At 41.7% G+C, this 18514-nt stretch overlaps 1 protein-coding gene across 2 annotated transcripts in view; it reads left to right on the forward strand.

Annotated features, from left to right (window-relative positions):
- Window positions 1-18514, forward strand: part of PCDH15 (protocadherin related 15) — a 1072490-nt gene that overhangs the window by 565868 nt on the left and 488108 nt on the right. For both annotated transcript variants that reach the window (XM_068951042.1, XM_068951049.1), the window contains one exon: window positions 10499-10608. The gene's annotated coding sequence lies outside the window, so the exon portion shown is untranslated. The remainder of the gene's footprint in view (window positions 1-10498; window positions 10609-18514) is intronic.

Raw genomic sequence — 18514 nt, forward strand, 5'->3', positions numbered from 1 at the left:
AGAAATCGCTCCGTGAAGCAGCAGTCTTGTATCTCTCTCTTTGGTCGGTAGGACGAAGACCAACAGAGAGGGTTGGGCCGGAAGGACTCAGCATCATCTTGTCAGCCCTGCGTTGCTCCTGGCACTTCTCAGGATGAGATGTGAGAAGGTGGTGGTTTTGTAGCGGTAGCTTGGGCACGGCAGTGGCTGCAACGCAGCCAACAGCCTGTGCTAGCTGTCACTGCTCTGCTCTCAGCGCGGCCTGACAACGATGAGTTGGAGCTGGCTTACTAGAGTGGGGAAGAGCCTCACAGGGTTTTCTTCTTCCTCGAGGGCTCAGCTGTGGCGTAGCAGAGCCCGTGCATGGCTGTAACTGTGTGATCGGAGCCTAATGGGCTGTTCAGAGCCGTCTGAATGCCGGTTCTAGGTAGTGTCCTGTCGAAAGCACAAGTTATACGTGTGTGGGAAAATATTATTTCTTTCAGTTTTGGTTCTTGTGGTTGCAGCAAGTGCAGCTTTCTCAGGTAGTAATATTGATGTTCGAGAAGCTGGGGTCCCTTCAAAAGCTAAACGTGTGTATATTTTGTGCGCTTGACCTTTCGGCACTGGCAAATGGAGTAACGCTCGCTTAAAAAATATATTTGTTTTGGCAGTCCTTGACCTGGGCGCAGTAAATGAAAATGTACTAGCAGAGTTATATCCCCAAAGGATCAGAAGAGGGACATCGTAAGTGAAGGAGAAAACGAAGAAAAATGTACTAGTACTTGTCCTAAAGAATAGCGTGGTAGAAGCTACCTGTGGACTGTGAAAATTATCTTTTTTATCAAAGAAAGTCATTCTTAATGGATAGAGGGTACCGTCCTCCTTTCTCTGGCTGTGAGTAGACAGTTATGCCGGAGACAGCGTTTTCTCATCTACGTGATGTCGTAGCTCTTATCGCCGTGGTATCTCTCATTTGAAATTATCGTTTTTATTTGCGATGTAGACCCACACAGGTCATTAATGATCCTTTAGTAGGGTTTGAAACGGGACGTGCGTGAGCGGTCTTGCTCAGAGGCGTGGTGGGGCTGTGCGGAGCCCGCGCTCAGCGCCGCTTGTCCGCTGAAGGGAGGGAGCCCTGTGCCTCTCCTTAGCCCGTCCTCTTAGTTCTCTGCCAGCCCAGGGCCTTCTCGTCTGAGAGCTTTATGCTTGGATTTAAAAGAAACAGAGACATTGTTGACTATAGCTAAATCAGTGTAATAAAAGTTGGAGATGTTTTAGGGGTACTTCTGCACTGGGAGGAAGGGAGACAAATAACCTGAAAGGTATTTTCAACCTCTGATTTTCAGCAGGCCAGATTCTTGAAGGGTGCAAAGCATCTGCATCATTTTTCTTACTGCACGCCCTCTTAAGACATAAATTTTGTCTCTTCAGATGGAGAGAAACAATACTTCTTCCCCTGTTGTTCATAAGAAATTTCCTGCAGTTACACAGCCAGCTTTAACAACACTACGTTAAAAACATACCTTTTCCTTGCGGTGTTTCCCTAAAGGAATCTTTTATTGATTATTCCATAGATAAAAGAGGCAGCTAAATAGTCACCTTGCAATAGTATTGTACAACGTAAGGATAGTTAAGGGAAATCCTGAAATGTACTTTTCTGAATATCAGCAAGATGGGAGGAGGTTGTTTCTTTATACACCTGCAATCAACCAGCTCAGGTCCATAACCCAAGAGCATCCACTGCAGGGCTCACACCAGCAATAAATTTGACGTCCAGTGATTATTCCATCTTTAACGTTCACGTTGTTTTAAATTTATTGGGTAACAGGCTTCTTCCAGAGTATAATTGGGTAAAAGCTGACAATGTTTGATAAAATCATGCTTTGTTCAGGCCTGCTGTTGTTGCTGGAAAAAGGAGCATAGTATTTCAGACGTAGCTAAATCTTTTCAGTGCAGGACTGCTGCATTCAGATGAATGCCCAGGTCTTAAAAATTGACCTGGGAAATACATAGGAATGTGTATGAGACTGATGAGAAAAAAGAAGCAAGATGTGTTTAGGAGGAATTTGCCTATGCAGACTTGTGTCAGGACCCACATTTTTTTTCCTTTTTTTTTTTTTTTTAAAGTTACCTTTACTTTTGTGTAATTCTTTCTCTGAGTTGGGTTGCTTTTTAGAGGATTCTAGTTTAAAGAATGCAGTTGGTAAAAATGGTATTGAAGTACGTTACTGGAGTGTTGCCATAATAGCATTTGCTAAATGGCTGGTATTTCAGTGGAATTTTCTTTCTTTCCTTCTGAAAAAATAGATAGGGGCTGCTTAAAGTAGGACTGCGAAAATTTTTTTAGGAAACTTTGGGTCTCTTGTCAGCTAATGACTTGTTGCTGCCATCCTGAATTCATGCTTCATTCGCTTTGAGATTTATGCATTTATTAGCATGTTTGTATTTGGAAAGCTGTGATTTCCTTAAAGCATGCAGTTCTCACTATATGTTTACAGATATTTTTTGTTTAGCTGAGGAGAAATCACCTATGGCATGATAGCCCATCCCTATCTGTGTTTTTGTTTCAGTACTGTTCCACAATAGTGTTTAGCCAAAAAAAAAGCCCCCTCAGCACCCTTCTCATCCTCCCCCCCCCCCCCCCCGCCATGCAGCTATATTGCAAGAAGTGGAGAAAACAGAGGATGGGAAGGTTTCACGCTTACTTTATTATTAAGGATGTAGCGTAGGATGTAGTTTCTCTCACTGTCAGTAGAAGAACAATTTGTTTCATTTCCCTCATCTTAAATATTGTGAGGAAATAAGAGCCTTTGGGAAAATTTTGAACAGACATCTGAAGGACGACTCAGCTTTGACTATTTGAATCACTGTCTTAAAAAGTTCTGATCTTTTTTTAGAGACAGAACTCTTTTACCTATTTTCCAATGTATTTACACATACAGAGCAGTAGAAAAGATTGCTTTTCAAATGGAAGCTATGGTATCCTAATGCTAGCATCCTGAAACGAAGGAGAGCCGGTTATGTACATTCACCTGAAACCTGTATTCCCTCCTCCCTTCCCTTTTGCTCTCTGGAGACGGTGTTTTTACTTTATGGCGTGTCAGCACGGTCAGCCAAAAAAGCGTAACTTCTCCAACAGCAACGCTGAGAATATAGCAGGTTAGACAACACGAGAAGGTGTGACACAGGCTGGGGGAAGGGGGGGCGTTGGAAGCCCCTTACCCGTGTTTGTAACACTCTGCTGGGGAGATGCAGTGACTCTGAACAGGACTGGAGTTAGTATTAGTAAGTAGTTTTTTTTTACTGGAGGCAAATTCTAAGCCAAGTAACTATTTGTCTTAGACTTTTTAAGCATCTCCAGGTTGTATTATAATTCAACCAAAGGAGATGTCATTATGACTAGAGCAAAAATAGTATTTTGCAGTCAAAATCTTTTTTTTTTTTTTTCCCAGTATTCCAATCTCTTGGCACGGTAGCATTTAACAAGTTATTGCCAGTGATTTTACACCTTGGAAAATCGCTAAAAATATTATGAAAAACAATAAATGCTTTGTGTCAGCTTTTTTTTTTTTTAATTAAACTTTTTCTTTTTTTAGTATAACTTTTTAAGTTGAGGAATGCCTTTTGTTTAGTTTTAATTTAAAATTACCCCAAACGGAAACATTTGAGGCAGTTTCACAGACAAGGGGGGTGCGAGTCATGCCTTTGAGAATCCCTTCAGCAAAAACAGGGAACTGAAGCCAGGTCTTCCGCTTGCTGGGCGAGAGCTCTAATATTTTGACTCTTGCACTAAAACACGACCCAGCAGCAGCAGCAGTGTTTTAAAAGAAAGTGTCAGATACTAGTGCTTTTTCTACACGGCTCGATTCTGCTGATGCACAGTAAACTTGCTGAGGGCTAGCTTCTTCATCTCAAGGGGACACAGACACAGACATCTCAGTGTTTGCTCCCGCCAGGGTTTCTGCGTCAGTTGAGTGTTGAGCTGTCTAGCTCGGTCACAGCTGGCATGTCCCACGGCATGTGAAGTGGTGTCGGTGTTTGAAGGAAGGAACTCGAGGGGAGTTTAAAGTAAAATAATGTGCTTATGAAGCACGGGCATATGTGGCTCCTACCAGCACTCATCAGGAGTTTGCAGGAAATCAGTTGCGGGTTTAACGGCCTGAATTGCTCTTAAGTACTTCTGGGAACCTGAGCCATCCTGAAGGGTGTTCAGACTTGCAACTTGTCATGATATTTGTCTTCCTCATGCCTAGCAATTAACAGTGTTTTGAAACTGTGTACCTCTACAGCACCTTCCGGGCAGGCCTTTGGACTACTTTGCTTAAGCTTTTCTGGGGTAGATAGCACTGTTATGTTACCAAATATAAGCAAAACGTCATAAATTTTACCGTGGGCAAGCGATCAGAGGTGAAATAACAGATCTGCCTGAAGCCTCGACTCTGCCGGAGTTGGGAACAGAATCCAGGTATCTTGCTTTTCAGTCCAGGTCAGCAGTCATTTCTTTAACAGTGTGGCCTTTTAATTTACCTGTATAGACTGTACTTTAATGAACTTTCTTTTTTGCATTCTAATATAGAATAAAACATAAGAATGAGTATTTCCAAGATCTTACCCATTCCTAAATAGAATCACACCAGTCTGGGAGTCATTACTGATCTCATTTAAAATGTATCCAAAACCTGGATGCCTAGTCAATGGTCTAAGGTATTTTAGAAATATTGTAGTGCAGGGAAACTCTGTCAAAAATTAAACAAGTTACACACCACAAAATCTGGAGTAGCAGTACTACCTACTGCTTTTCACTCTAGGGGAGTACTGTAATAGGTCTCTTTTACGTAGTAGTGACCACTAGTGAATTCCGATATGTACGAACACTTTGTCCTCTTACGGAGAAAGGAGGAGAAAGACTGCTTGTACTTGTCTGTTCATTTAAAGGCTATTTTGAATTTTATTTTTATTGGTTTAGTGTTATTCTTATTTAACTTCCTTGGTCAAGACGTGGTTAGCTGTATACTGGTAATGTACTCCTTGAAAATAATATTCTTCAGAGGATGCTCCATGGCCTTAGTCTTTTGATCGTAGCAACAAGACTCTTCATCTCTGCCTCCTACTTCTTCTTTATCTGCAAGACGAGCTTTTGACAACATCTTTTCCACTTCTGATTTGCAAGGCTGTTGAGAGAGCGCGACTTGATTTGGTTTGATCTGAAATGAAGAGAGGCTTTTAAGTGGTAGTACCTTGATTAGTACCTTGACGCACGGGCACCTGTCAAGGTACTTGATAGTACCTTGATAGTACATTGATTTCTGTTTATTTTTCCTTCAAATGCATGCATCAATTTGAAGATCTTTTATGTTGTATGTAACCAATTAACACTTGCAATATAGGTAGCTTTAAATGCGTTTCTGGCCTCCTTGTTGAGGCAGGCTTTTTACGTGAACGATTACCACCAGGGAGTTTCTGCCAGCTGTTTCCCCAGTGTGAAAGCGACTCGCGGATGCGTTGCAGGAACGCACAGCATCCGCTGCATTTGAAAAGCGAAACTTCAGTCCTGTTTCCTTGTTGGCCTGTCATATGAAACTTTCTTCTGAGTATGCCCTAATGAATGTAGTTAATCTTTTATAGCTTTGATTACCAGTAGTATCCTGGGGAAGAACTGTATATGTTACAAAATTAGGGGGAAAAGAATGTATTTTATATGGCTGGGGTCAGTCATTTTCCAGTTGCTTTCTTATGACAAGTTTGTTGGTTTGTTGGTTTGTTTGTTTTTTGCCTCAGGTAGCAGCCTCTAAACTTACAATCGGCAACCACAGCCGAAAAGCTGTACTTCGGATGGCTTGCTGTATATGCACATAAGCATCTATCTACACTTAACGTAAACTTGGTAAGGGATACACTGGTTACTGTAAGTAGAAAAGAAATGCCACCACCTGATTTTGACTGACCAGGAAAACGCATTTATCTGGAATAAGGAAATAAATTGTCCCAATATTACATACAAGAATAAGTGAACACTGAACTACGTCAGAATTTTTTTCCTGTGACTGGATGAAGTCTTCATGATCATAAGCACTGCAGAGGAGGTCGTTATAAATTGAACAGCTATACCATAAGAATAGAAGAAATAACCTAGTAAGTGATGCCTCTAAAAACTAGAGGGAAAAGAGTTTCCATATATTTAGGCTATATTTAGTGACAGCCATTCATGTTCTTCATGTATGTGTTTATTTTTCTTAAGGACAAATAAGCTACAAAAGAAAACATTTTCCCAAACGCGTGCAGGAATGAGTTTCTGCACGGGCGGTTATCCGTATAGATTATATTGCTAATTTGAAAGTACAGCCGAAACCAAGTGTTAAACTGATCCTCACTGAAAAAAATCTTGCAGTATTATTCTGTTGAGGTGACAAAACAGAACGGACACCATAGATCAGAGCATCGATCAAATGAGCAGCTGGCATTAAGAGCACATTTCCTGGCTTCAGAATTTAAAAGTTCAGCAGGTCATTGCTAAAATTTGGCTAGGAAAAGCTAAATTACCAAAGATAAAGGAACTTGAAAAACAGAATCTATCTAATTACAACCATTAAAAAAAAAAAAAAAAAAGCAAAACCTGTGGGCTGGGACTTTAGATAACTGTTTTTGAAAGTTATTGATATCAGAATATTTATCTCATTGACTGCCTAGTGGGACAGAATTACTTTAAAAAGACTTCTCTGTCTTACCTCTGTAAAAATATTTTTAAATTAGACTAAATAGATTTGGAATTTAAGGAAAAAATAATTTTCACGTTTGTCATTTTGTGGATTTGCTAGATGTTTGTGACCCGTGGCCACTTTGTGCATCTAGCTCCTTTTGTTGTCATTCTGAACTGTTTCCATTACTATGCTTGGAAAAAAAAAATACTTGGAAAACTTTATGAGTGATTTCCAGAACCTGGTTAATACCAGGTTTAGTTCTTTGAATGTCTTCCTTTAATGCATTCAAATTCAAGAGATTTCAGATTCAAAGTGTGCCATTAAGGTAGTAGTATATGCACCCAGTTCATGAGGAAAATGCAGCCGTTCAGATACATTTGCATGATTACTTGACAAATTCTGAGTATGTTGCAAGTATTACGTTTTTAAGTTTCTTTCTTAAGTTGTAGAACAGATCGTCAGATTTGTACTGAATGTGATGAATGCAGTGTTTGGGTAGCGCTGCACTGAAGACTGGAGTGTGGGTGAGAACTACTAAAACTGACTCTAAAGGTCTCAAACACAGCCTGTGTCAGATCTCCCAAGGGCAGGTTACAGTAGTGTGCTCTGCCATTGCCTTTGCTGCCACCCTGTCAACCCTTTCAGGAAATGAAAACCTTTCCAGCCTGTCCTTTCCGTATTTGGTAGACTGAACATTTTTCTTACATATGGTCACTTGCCAGGGACATTCAGAACGCCACTGTTTTCCTTATTTTTCCTCTGTAGTCAATAAGAAACATTGCTGTCCACTTCTGTTTTCCCCAGACTCCCTCACAGCAGGAAGGGCAGGGCCAGAAGGGGTGCTGGGAGTGGAAAAGGTTCACAGCGTCAGCAGGACAAAGTGTCCACAGAGCGCATTCCACTATTGGGGTTATGCAAGCCAGAGTTTATCAGTAGACCTCTGGAGAAAAGATTTTTTTTATGCTAATATTTCATGGACTGTTGCTTTTATACCCTCTGTTTCATGGTAGGAGTTTGTAAGCTTGAGATTTGAAAATTTTTAATTATTCCAGTACAGTTTCGTTTCTACAGGATCTGAAAAACTACAGGAGTAGGAGGTTGCAAAATCCGTATTAACAAGAGTGGAGCCTAACTACTTACATTTCATTCAATAATTGGGAGTTTCTAGAAAGGGGTGTGTGTGTGTGTGTGTGTGTGTGTGTGTGTGTGTGTACGTGCATATGTGGATTTTACCTGCTGTGAAAATCGATGTATTTTTTTCATCCTTTAAGGAGAAGCTAATAGTACGTTAAAAATCAAATTGATATTGAATTCTTGAAGAAGAGAAAAATAGAGAAGACCAACAGAGGAACGTTTTCATGCCTTGGACTTTCACTGTTTCTTGTAGTGAGATTCCTCCAAATCTCACTATAGGGAGATTGGATCTGGACTGGTGTTTTTGCTGCTAACTTTACTTCTTTGTTTATCAAGTGGTCCGTGTTTGTTTCAGGCACCTCTGTGTGTATTTTTTTTTTATTGATAGAGTCTTCAAGCGTTACATAGAATCCCCCAAAAGGGAGGAATTTTGTCAGCTTTAGCCTTACCAGTTATCACATGCGCTCAGTTTTGAAGAAAGATAACCTTCAAGGTACTAGGAAAAAATAAAACTAACAATTCTGCAATGGCGTATTTTGTTGTGATAAAGTTAGAATCAGCCTTCAGTTTTTCCTTCTTCTGGAAGCTGTCTGTGTGTTACACAGTGACAGGAGAACTATATGGGAAATAAGAGAGGTATCTGACTGCCAAAAACAAAGAACTGAAAAGCAGCGTCAGTAGAAGTTAAATCATATTTAAACTTACAAGTTAGTTTGACAGTACATGGACAGCTGTCTGCATAATACCAAATGGAAACTTTGTTAGGTTGATGTGGAGAGAAAGGTATGCAAAACATGTGCGTGGTCTTTAGCTAATAAAGCAGGTTTTGGGCACGATGGGACGAAATTGGAATAATAGATTTAAGTGCTCAGAATTGCATGGCTAAGCCTGTGCGTGGCAGAAAGCGGTAAGTAAAACGTCCAGATCGAATCTGTTGTGAAAGCGTGTCTAGACAACTATTGTTCCGTTCCATCAACGGGTGCTGCCAGATGCCTACAACACCTTAACTGTTCAGTGTCATTTTGTAACCTTATTATTGCTATTGTTTGCAGAGTTCTCATTTAGGATCAGTTGTACTAAGTCGGAAGCCAGGATATCCTAAGAAGAGAGGTGACTGGCTTTTCAGATGAGCGTGACATAGCGAGTGGTTCGCTAATTAGAAAATCCAGTGAGTCTCATCAAGGAAGCTTCTGAAAATCTTTAGAAAAGTCAGGGTTTTTTTAGGTCCCTTTGTAGAACTATAAGAAACCTGATTTCAGTTTTAAATGTTGTGACTCTAAAAACTAGACTTTGAGCTTTTAAAAACATAGATAGGTATTGTTTTTCATTCTTGGTCCTTTCAGCGAGATCTTTGTACGTGTCCAACTAGGAAAATAAGAATTTCAGTTAACAGCTGGAAAGAGCATGAGAAGAGGTGGGGGGGAACGGAGGAAAGAACTCTTAATTTGCATTCTTTAGGAAGAAATACCAGTCATATTTCAGATGAGATTCAATAAATATACTGTGGGTGTAGAATTACTACTTTGAAGAGAGTAACTCACCTTTGACACATCTTTTGTGCTGTCTTGCACAAACTGCCTGTGGTTTAGATGCATCTTCTCTGAGCAGAGGGATAAACTGGATGATCTCCCAGTGCCTCTTCCATTTTGTAATATGACAGACTGCTATTGATATCAGGACTGACAGAGTTCAACCCAAAGAAATAGCTGATTTGGTGGTAAAAATAATACCACCATGGAAGATAGAGAGATTTGAATCTCAGAATACACAGTAAAATCGGGACCGCCTAGTGCTTCAAAAGTCCAAGGAGCACAGCCCTTTGCTTCCCCAGTACCGTTATTGTTTGTTTGTGCTGTGAGAGAGGGTGTAGGTCACAGCTAGGGATCCTTGATCTTTAAGCTTGTGTACCCCTGTGCGCTGCCGTAGACTCCAGCACTGTGCATCTGAGTGTAATCCAGCTACATTCGATCTGCCCTGTGCTTGAATTAGTCAGGAAAAACATGTTTGGATTTAGCTCAGCTCTCCCTTAGCTCAGGTATTCCTAGGGTGGAATAGGCAGCACCTGAGAGGAGATTTCTGTAGGAGGAAAAACCACGGGGGGTAAAAGTAGTGAAAGATTTTTCTGTTGTTTGCATTAAGTAGGTTTTTCTGCAAGCCCCACCTTATTACAAGTATCTTAATCATATGTGCTGAGACTGCATGTATTCCTCACATCTAGCATGAAATACATAGTGTTTTGTATTAACCTATCATGCAATTTTCGGAAGCTTTCAGAACCTGCCTCTTCTGCCATGATAAAATATATACTCAGTGGTGTGGTTAGTTTGGGAAAAATATGTGATTAAATTTCATATCCCTTTACTGCTTGTTAGATTTTTCCGGGATGTAAATCTTTCCTGTTTTTAGCATAAGCACCAAGTGATCAAGTCCTATAATTTAACGTGAAGTAAGAAAATAAAGTATTGGGGGGGGGGAGGGTGTGTGTATTTTATCTAGCTGTTGTTTCCTAGTCCTAAGTTCATTTGATTTGTGCTGAAGGAAATAAATTTTTCACTGCCTTCTGAAAAAAAGCATGTTCATGAAGTTTCAACCTCTGAAGAAGCTGTGGAATGGAAAGGGAAGACGTGGGTCTGCTGTTGATTGGGAAGGCAACGCAGTGAGAGAGCTGACGGAAAAGGCTGAAGTACTTTACGTCTTTTTTGCAGGACTTCATGAACGGACTCTTGAGTGGGTTGAGACTTGGCTGGACTGCTCTTCTCAGTGGGTAGTGATCCATGGTGCAGCCTCCAGCTGGCATGGCACTCTGTCATCCTGAGTAAGTTAAACCCAATACTAGGCTACATTAAGAGGGGTGGGGCCCAGCAGAGGAAGGGACCTTACTGTCCCGTTCTACTTGGCACTGATGAGACTGCACCAGGAGTACAGATTCCAGTCTGGGGCCCCCCACTTCAAGAGGGATGTGGAGAAACTGGAGAGGGCCCAACTGTCCACATGGTCAAGGGCCAAGAGCACATGTCCTGTAAAGAGAGGTCAAGGGAACTGGGCTTGTTAATACTGGCAGGGAGGGGCCTCGGGGTGGATCCAATGGCTGTCTTCAGGTATTTGATGGTAAGATGATAGAAGCAAACTGTTTTTGGTAGTCTTGGGCAAAACAAAAAGAGACAAAGGCCACAAATTGCAGCTTGGGAAATTCAAGTTGGGCTTAAACAAATCCACTTGTGAAGGGTGGTGGTGTGGACCACTGTTACAGGTTGCTCAGAAGGACTGTGGCATTGTTGTTCTTAGAGGTTTTGAAGACTTCTCTAGACAAAAGCCATGGATGACCTGGCTTGGTGATGGCAGAGTGGTGCTGTTTCTAGCGGGAGTTTGGACTGGACGTGTCCTTCCAACCAACGTTTCTATGATTCTGTGTTACTTCATTATTTTCTGTGAACGTGAAGTGTCTTGTCGTGAGGTTTGAAACAGTATCTGTTCGAATAAATAGGCAATTTACTTCTGATAGCAAGTAGACATACTCTCACAGCTGTAATTTTCCTACAGTCCACGTTTATGGCAAGAGAGGACAGAGACGTTCCTAGTTATTCTTTAGCTATAGTAAGAAGAAAGTCTCGTGTGCTATGGCATTCCTTCCCATGTAACGTCACAAAGTTCCTATGTTCCACGTTTCTGTATTTGAAAAACACAGAGGTGGAAATGCCTAACTTCAATTGTTACTATATTTTAAAAGGAAACTGCTTTCAGGACTTCTTCATGCTGCTGGTGGTTCTATAGCCTAGTGCGTAGAGGGGAAAAAAAAATGATTTTAACGATACTATAATTTCCAATTTAATTCTGAGACTGATTTTTCCTTTAAGCGCATTTATTTATAACTCTGCTATACCATCGATATACTGTGTTCCTCCGCTTTTACCGGTGCGTAGCCTGGTCTGCCTTGGAAACATGGAAAGACAGCAACGTTTGCAAGCAGCTGTTGCAGAAAAACAATTTTAGATCAAATGTTTAACTGAAATATCATGAATCCCCCAACATATTGGGAAAGGAGGAATACTGTCATTAGTTGCAAGAAGAACACCTACCTTAATTTTTCTTGTTAAATGGTGTCTGTTTCAAAATTTCCCACACGCACGCTTATAGAAGAGAGGCAAATGCGAGAAATGGTTTTGGAATAGCAGAAAGATGAGCGTTACACTAGTAGTACAGTAATTAAAATTTTTGAAGTGTGTTTTATTTAATTTTAGATGTGAGAATCTAAAGAGAGAAAAATCTAGAAAGTTTATATCAAGAAATATCTTTAGTAAAAGAGAACCTGCATTTGGCACAGTAGTATACTGTCCTTTTTCTTGGGAAAAAAAAAAATTGAATTTTCATCATTCAGAGTGAATGAAGATAGGCTTCAAACTGGTGAAGTAAATTTCTTATTCCAGATCCTACTCAGTAAACGTTTTACATATAATTCATCATGTTACACTTGTTCACAGCTAGTATTTGCCGTTGTTGTATTTAATCTAAATGGTAAAAACGTGTTGAAAGTTGATACTTAGGATACACGAGTTTTTGAGACTGAAGATATTACTAATCTTTGTATGGATACCCATTTGGAACTCAGCAGGGAGTTTTATTTCTCCTTTTCTTTCTTTCAGTGTTTCATTTATGATTACCAAAAGACATAAACACTCCACCTGTGTTTCAGGCCAGATACATTTTTCCAATGAAAATGTCCAATAAACAGTCTTGAATAACTTCAGAACCTTGATTTCCTATGAATAAACTAGGTGTATGTATGTTGAAACAGCAGATATAGAGTGAATGAATGGGAAACGCAAGCTGGAAATCGGGGAAAACATACTGAAGTAATTTCAAGAAAAAAACTGCAGGGAGAAATGTACCAGTGCTCAAAATAGGCGCAATAATTATGACAGTCGTAAGGAACTGTGGTTCTATTTTTAGTGTTCATTAAAAGCATATTGACTGTAGAGCCTCCATCATACATTTCTCGAGAAATGTCCCTGACACTGTAACTCTGTATTTTACAGGGCTATGGTCCAGCCCTGTTGCAGTCTGTTGGCCCTGGCCAGCCTTCCCAGGGAGCTGCACGAACATGCGCCCTTCTTAGACGACAGCAGATGGTGAATCTTAACTTAGGCCTTTTTCCCAATAACAACTTGTTTATCTTTTCAAAGATTATTTTCCTTCCAAACTCAGCTATGTCAGGGCCCCGAGCGCACCAATGGGCCTTAGAGGACCTGAGCCGCCTCCCCTTGGCTCCCTCACTGCTGCCCAGGGCCCCATTTCGGCTCAGCTTGGGGCCTCCAGCCCTGTGTCCTGGGGCCACCCTGGGCCTGTGCTGCAGGTAGCTGGTCTCCTGCATGGACCTCGCAGACCTACATGTAGCCTGTCTGGACAGACCCCAGACCTGGTTCATCCCCTCGCTGGGTCTGGGGCAGTCGATGGAGCCTGTTATTGGCACCCGGCTCTGCCTGCTCGACTCGGATGTTGCGGGACTGCGCCCCGTTGGTGAGGGCGCTGCCCGTGCTGGGGTCACCCCTTGCTCCCGCTTGCCTTCCCTCGAGCAGCCTTGCTGCTCCCTGACAGGTTACAGATAACATTATCTTAAATCTTTAATCATCTCTACCTCCAGATGCTCTCAGCTTTTCTATCCATAGCCTATAACTAATTCCAGCAAAGGCTCCAAACGGGTTACTCTAAATAATCAACTTGCATATTAAGACGGAGCAGACTGCAGTGAAGAGCCAGCCACCTGTTGACGCTAGCATAGTCCTTGCAAACACTCGCTTTGGCTTTGGGAAAAAAATCAGTTTAAAAAACCCAGAAGGTGTATTTATGCTGACACATCTTGCGCCTCAAACACCAAAGAGACCATAAGTGTCAAATAAATGGCCTGACAATTAGCAGTGTTTGGTTAGCTTCTGAGGTGTGATCAGCTGTCGTGGGGACCAGCAGATTTCCCTCGAGGCACTGTTGTTGCTGTTACAACAGTAGTTTGTGGCGGTGCCTATCCAGGGGCTTAGCTGTCGCAGCGTGCTGTGGATCGGACCTGCCTCAGACCTTTGGATGTGAGATGCCCAAATGGCTTCTAGTCTCTCTCACCTGGAGTTTTGACGTGATCATTCTTATTTTCTACAACATGTATCCAGTTAATAGTGGTGGCATGGTGGGCCCCTCCCTGCCTTGTACCACTGCAGCGTTGTTTCCCAAGGTGGGTGTGTGCTGCGTCAGCCGTGAAATTGCCACACGTGCCCCGGGGACCCCACGTGGTGCCTTCTGTGCATCTCTCTCGACGTTTTTCGGTCCCTAAATGGTGTTGTATACGTGCAGCGTGCCTTAGTCTTACGCGCTCATGCAATATTTGTAAGGGTATGTCTGGAACCTCGATTATTTCCTGGGTTTGCGTTAGCTGTAACGGAGGAAAACAGCATTTGTATTCCCAAGGTTGGGATGGGCCAACGACAGTGAACGGTGGGTGAGCAGTTTCTTTGAAAAGTCACTTTCTGTAAACGAAGCCATGGACCCTTCATGTGCCTGGACACATACCAAGTACCGGGTATTGAGTGTGTCTGGGATGCTTTCTGTTCTCTGTGTAGCTGCTTTGTTTTCTCATGGAGTCTCATTTTGATCTCCACTTGCTGTACTTATGCCTTGTAGGATTTTGAATTCTCATCAGTAAGCATGTGTGAGCGCTCTCCACCGCGTTTGAGAGCTGAGTGCCTTTCTTTTTGGCCAGTCAGCTTGACCAAAGTATTTTTTTCTCCGTTGGCCAGTCGTTTTGGCCAGTCTGGTTTGTCATCGAGGCCTCTAAAATTTCTGACGTAAATGATTTACTCTTCAGCTCTGTATCTGCTACGAGTATACTTTGTATTTTCTCTTTAAACAATCATTGGTGATACCTTTCCGTTTTTTGATGTTGAGATCGTTATTTTGAGGAAATTTCTTTGTCAGTGTATATTCTTAGCCACTTTGCATGAGTAAAAAGAAATATTGGAAATAGCAAATTCTGCACAAGCAGCCTCTTTAAAGGTACAGTTCCCAACCACCTGGCTTGCACTCGCTCGTAATTGCTATTGCGTTGCTTCTGTCAGACTAGAGAAGGGAAAGGAAAGGAAAAAAGATTGGTGTAGAGAACAAACTATTTGTGGCTTCCGTGTTTCTTCCCGTATTTTATTTTTCTTTCATGTACAGATAGGAGTATCCTTCTTTCCTGAGGTTTGGGCTCTGAGAAACTGAGAACCTTAGTCATCTCAGGCTTCTGCTGGGGGGGATCAGATAAGCTGAATGTGGAGGGGGCTAGAATTTCTTTAGGTCGGAGATGAAAAAGCAAATGTGTTTGTAGCTTGCATTGTAAGCACGGGAAAGAAAGATTCCTGGCACCTGTGTGAACTCTCATCTCTGAAACATGCTGAGTGTAAGGAAAGCCTTCGGGGAATTGGAAGATGAGATTTATCAGTTTAAAAAAAACTGATATTTTGGGTGTTGGAAAATGTTGCTCTCCAAAGTAAATGAAATAGAAACAACTTCAGGCCCCCATAAATACAGAGAAAACAAGGGGACAGTGGAGAAGTCAGAGCAGGGTGGAAGTGGATATAACTGGAAATGCCCAAAGCTCAATGCATTTCATACAGAGGGGCCATATAATTTCGATCCCAGATTCCTGGAAGATTGCAGCGTTCTGCATTCCAATATTTTTTAAAAAAATAACAGCTCTGAAGTCAGAACTGATGGTGTGTGGCTGGAGAAGCGCAAATATGGTATGTCTGTTTCGGGGTAGGAAATTCAGCGATTTAGAGGACAGACGCTTTGTTTTGGCTGCAGCAGTGTGGAGGGTTTGAGAGTGAACTGTCTCTCTATAGATATCTGTAGTTCTAACCTGCCTAGACTTCAGTAAAGTATCTGATATGTTCTCACGTGACAAATTATTAATAAAGCTATAAAAGGTAGTGATGAAGTCAAGAAAGCGCGCATGGGAAACTGGCTGAAGCAGTGACAGCAGTGGGCATGCTGGGAAGCAAACTTCGAGAGGTGGAAGAGATTATTTGACCTAAAGACCAAGACCAGCATGAGAATTATTGGGAGAAAATAATCCATTTAGAGTGGAAATTATGTGCATGTTTCTAGTAATCACAGAAATCACATTTTGCAAGCAGCCTTCCGGGAGGGATTGGGGAAGAAGCATGGGAACAGAAAATGTAATTGGAAAAAATAATATATAGAAAGTGTTTAACTGAGGAATGGTGAGTGCTGGCAGAGAACAGTATTGGGAGTCCTGGGAGGACTGTACTGGGAGTTCAATCCAATATTCCCTACCCGTCCGCTGTGACGTCACAGAATGACAGAACGGCTGAGGTCGGAAGGGACCTCTGGAGATCATCTAGTCCAACCCACCTGCTCAGGCAGGGTCCTCTAGAGCATATTTCCCAAGATCGCGTGCAGACAGGTTTTGAATATCGCCAGGGAAGGAGACTCCACAACCTCCTGACATGATTCATTGGCTGTCCTCTTTACAGGTACTCGGCAGTCTTTTACACAGTCCTGTACAGTACGTTAGCCTGTAACCAACAAGGAGAAATGGAGAACGTAACGCCTTCTCTGCTGATAATTAGATTTGGATATTGGAATACTGCTGATTAATTCAATATTAAAGCTAAGATAGATAGTAAAAGTTCGGTAGGAGCAAAGATGATATTCTTGATAGGGTGAACTGGCAATAGAAGACAGAAGATGACACCTCTTTTGTTAAAAAATGGAGGGGGGAAAAAAGCTATTACCTTCAGAATACAGTTTTCCCTTTATCCGAATAGGCTTTTATTCACTTTGGGGATAATTTGATTCAAAGAAAACACAGCTTCCAAATACGTGAAGGCAACATAGACCTCAACTCAATTTCCATGGAAATTAATGGAAAACTTTCTAGGAATGGTTTTTCAGGTCCTAGGAAAGTGGAAATTATAAGATAAAATGGTAGGAGTCAATGATCCCACTGGAGAAAGAAGATCATCTCTGTAAAGATAAGTACGCTCGTTTTCGCTTACATTTGTTTTATGAAATGCGCTGCGTGCTTCTTGCTTGATGTCATACATAATAGCAAAAAATCATCCTCATATTGGGTTACTGGGGAAGAGCAAGAGCTTCCTGCAGCTATTGCTGCGCCTCAGAAAAAGCATATGTATTCTGTTTTAAGAAAAGTGACTCATAGGTTATTCTTTCCCTCTCTGCGAATGTCAGAGAGAATAGAAAAGTGACATGTTCAAATATTTTGGCTATGTACTGAAGCGTTTTGTTGGGCTGCGATAAAGGAAGTATGCTGCCTGCGCACTGTGTGTGACAGCTAGGCGGTGTTACGGGATGTATGTATTTTCACGCTGTAACGTTTTTGGGTCAGTACTGGCGGCGTGCCCGTATCTCTTCACATTAAAAGGTCATTCTTCACGTGCAGAGGTGAGAGATGGAGCTTAACGCAGAGAAGATTGAGAAGCTTTATCTTTTATTGTTTTCCGAACCAGAAAGCAGTGAGCCGCAGTCTGTCCTTTCTGATTATGGTCTCTTTAAAGGTGCGCATCCCTTCACAGAAGGGCTGGGCATGGCTTTCCTCTGCAGCTGGGAAACATGTTCCAGTTTGCAGCCATCCATTCAGTGAAAACTAGGTAATTGCTTGTAGGTTGGTTCATTTCAAAACCTCAAGACATGACCTCTTATTTTTCAGTCAGTTGCTTTTTCTGGAAGCGTTAACATCAATCTGACCCTTCTCTTTAGGATTTAGTTCTCGTCAACAAGATTTCCACTCGATCTCTGTTTTTTGCCTTGCTAGAAGCCATCTCCTCATCTTTTGTCATATGACTCTGTCTCCAACCTCTGAATACTTTTGGTTGCCTTTGTTGCACTTCTAAAGTCTTGGCGAAGTTCTTTTGTTCATCAGGGTTTTTAGCAGACCGAAATATTATGTTAATGACACAGGTACCCCTGCTGGGAGAAGTCAAACGTCCTGCGTGTTTGAGTTAGCTAGTGACGGACAGTGAGACAGTATTTTCCCTTCATTTTTCTTTGCTACTTGACACTAAATTTATAACGGAGATTTTATTTCTGCTTGTACTGTTTCATTGCTGCAAGGTTACATCGGAGAAGGGTTTTCCCTCGTCGTTCATGCGCTAACGGCTCTGAGAAGATCTAAAAGGAAGTTTTCCCTTGCACAGTTGCTCTCATTCCTGCCTTTATGTTATCATTGCTACGGTTTTCTGGTCTCTGCCTTTTATTTGTTCCTTGGGGTGGTCGTTATCCTACCGCCGGCCCGGATCACTTGTTTTCGCTGTTGCTGAGATTCTTTCGGAAGTCTGTTCGTGTGAGTTGTCTTGTTACGTGGTCAGAACCTTTACTCCTTTCGGTGCTTCAAGGGTCAGGCGCTTTGGCTCCCTGCTAGATTTTCTTAGGAGGGATAATCTTTGCAGGTCACCGTTGTGTGCCATAATCTCATTTTATATGTATTTAAACTTTTGAAATTCTTGTGTTCTGACTCTGGACTTTCAGATGAGTTTACATTTGATGCATGAAAGAAGTATATTCAGTAAGGTGTAGGTTCGCTATGTAGAGTGTTAGCTGACTGGCTTAGCCTGCTGCATTAGCTAGCTTTCACGTTATATGATTTAAAATAGTATATGTAAGGAGTAAGTTTAATGTGTACTGACTTTCATACAGTGAAAAGTCATCTTTCTCTG

The sequence above is a fragment of the Struthio camelus genome, chromosome 7 (assembly GCF_040807025.1).
Source record: "Struthio camelus isolate bStrCam1 chromosome 7, bStrCam1.hap1, whole genome shotgun sequence".
Lineage (NCBI taxonomy): Eukaryota > Metazoa > Chordata > Aves > Struthioniformes > Struthionidae > Struthio > Struthio camelus.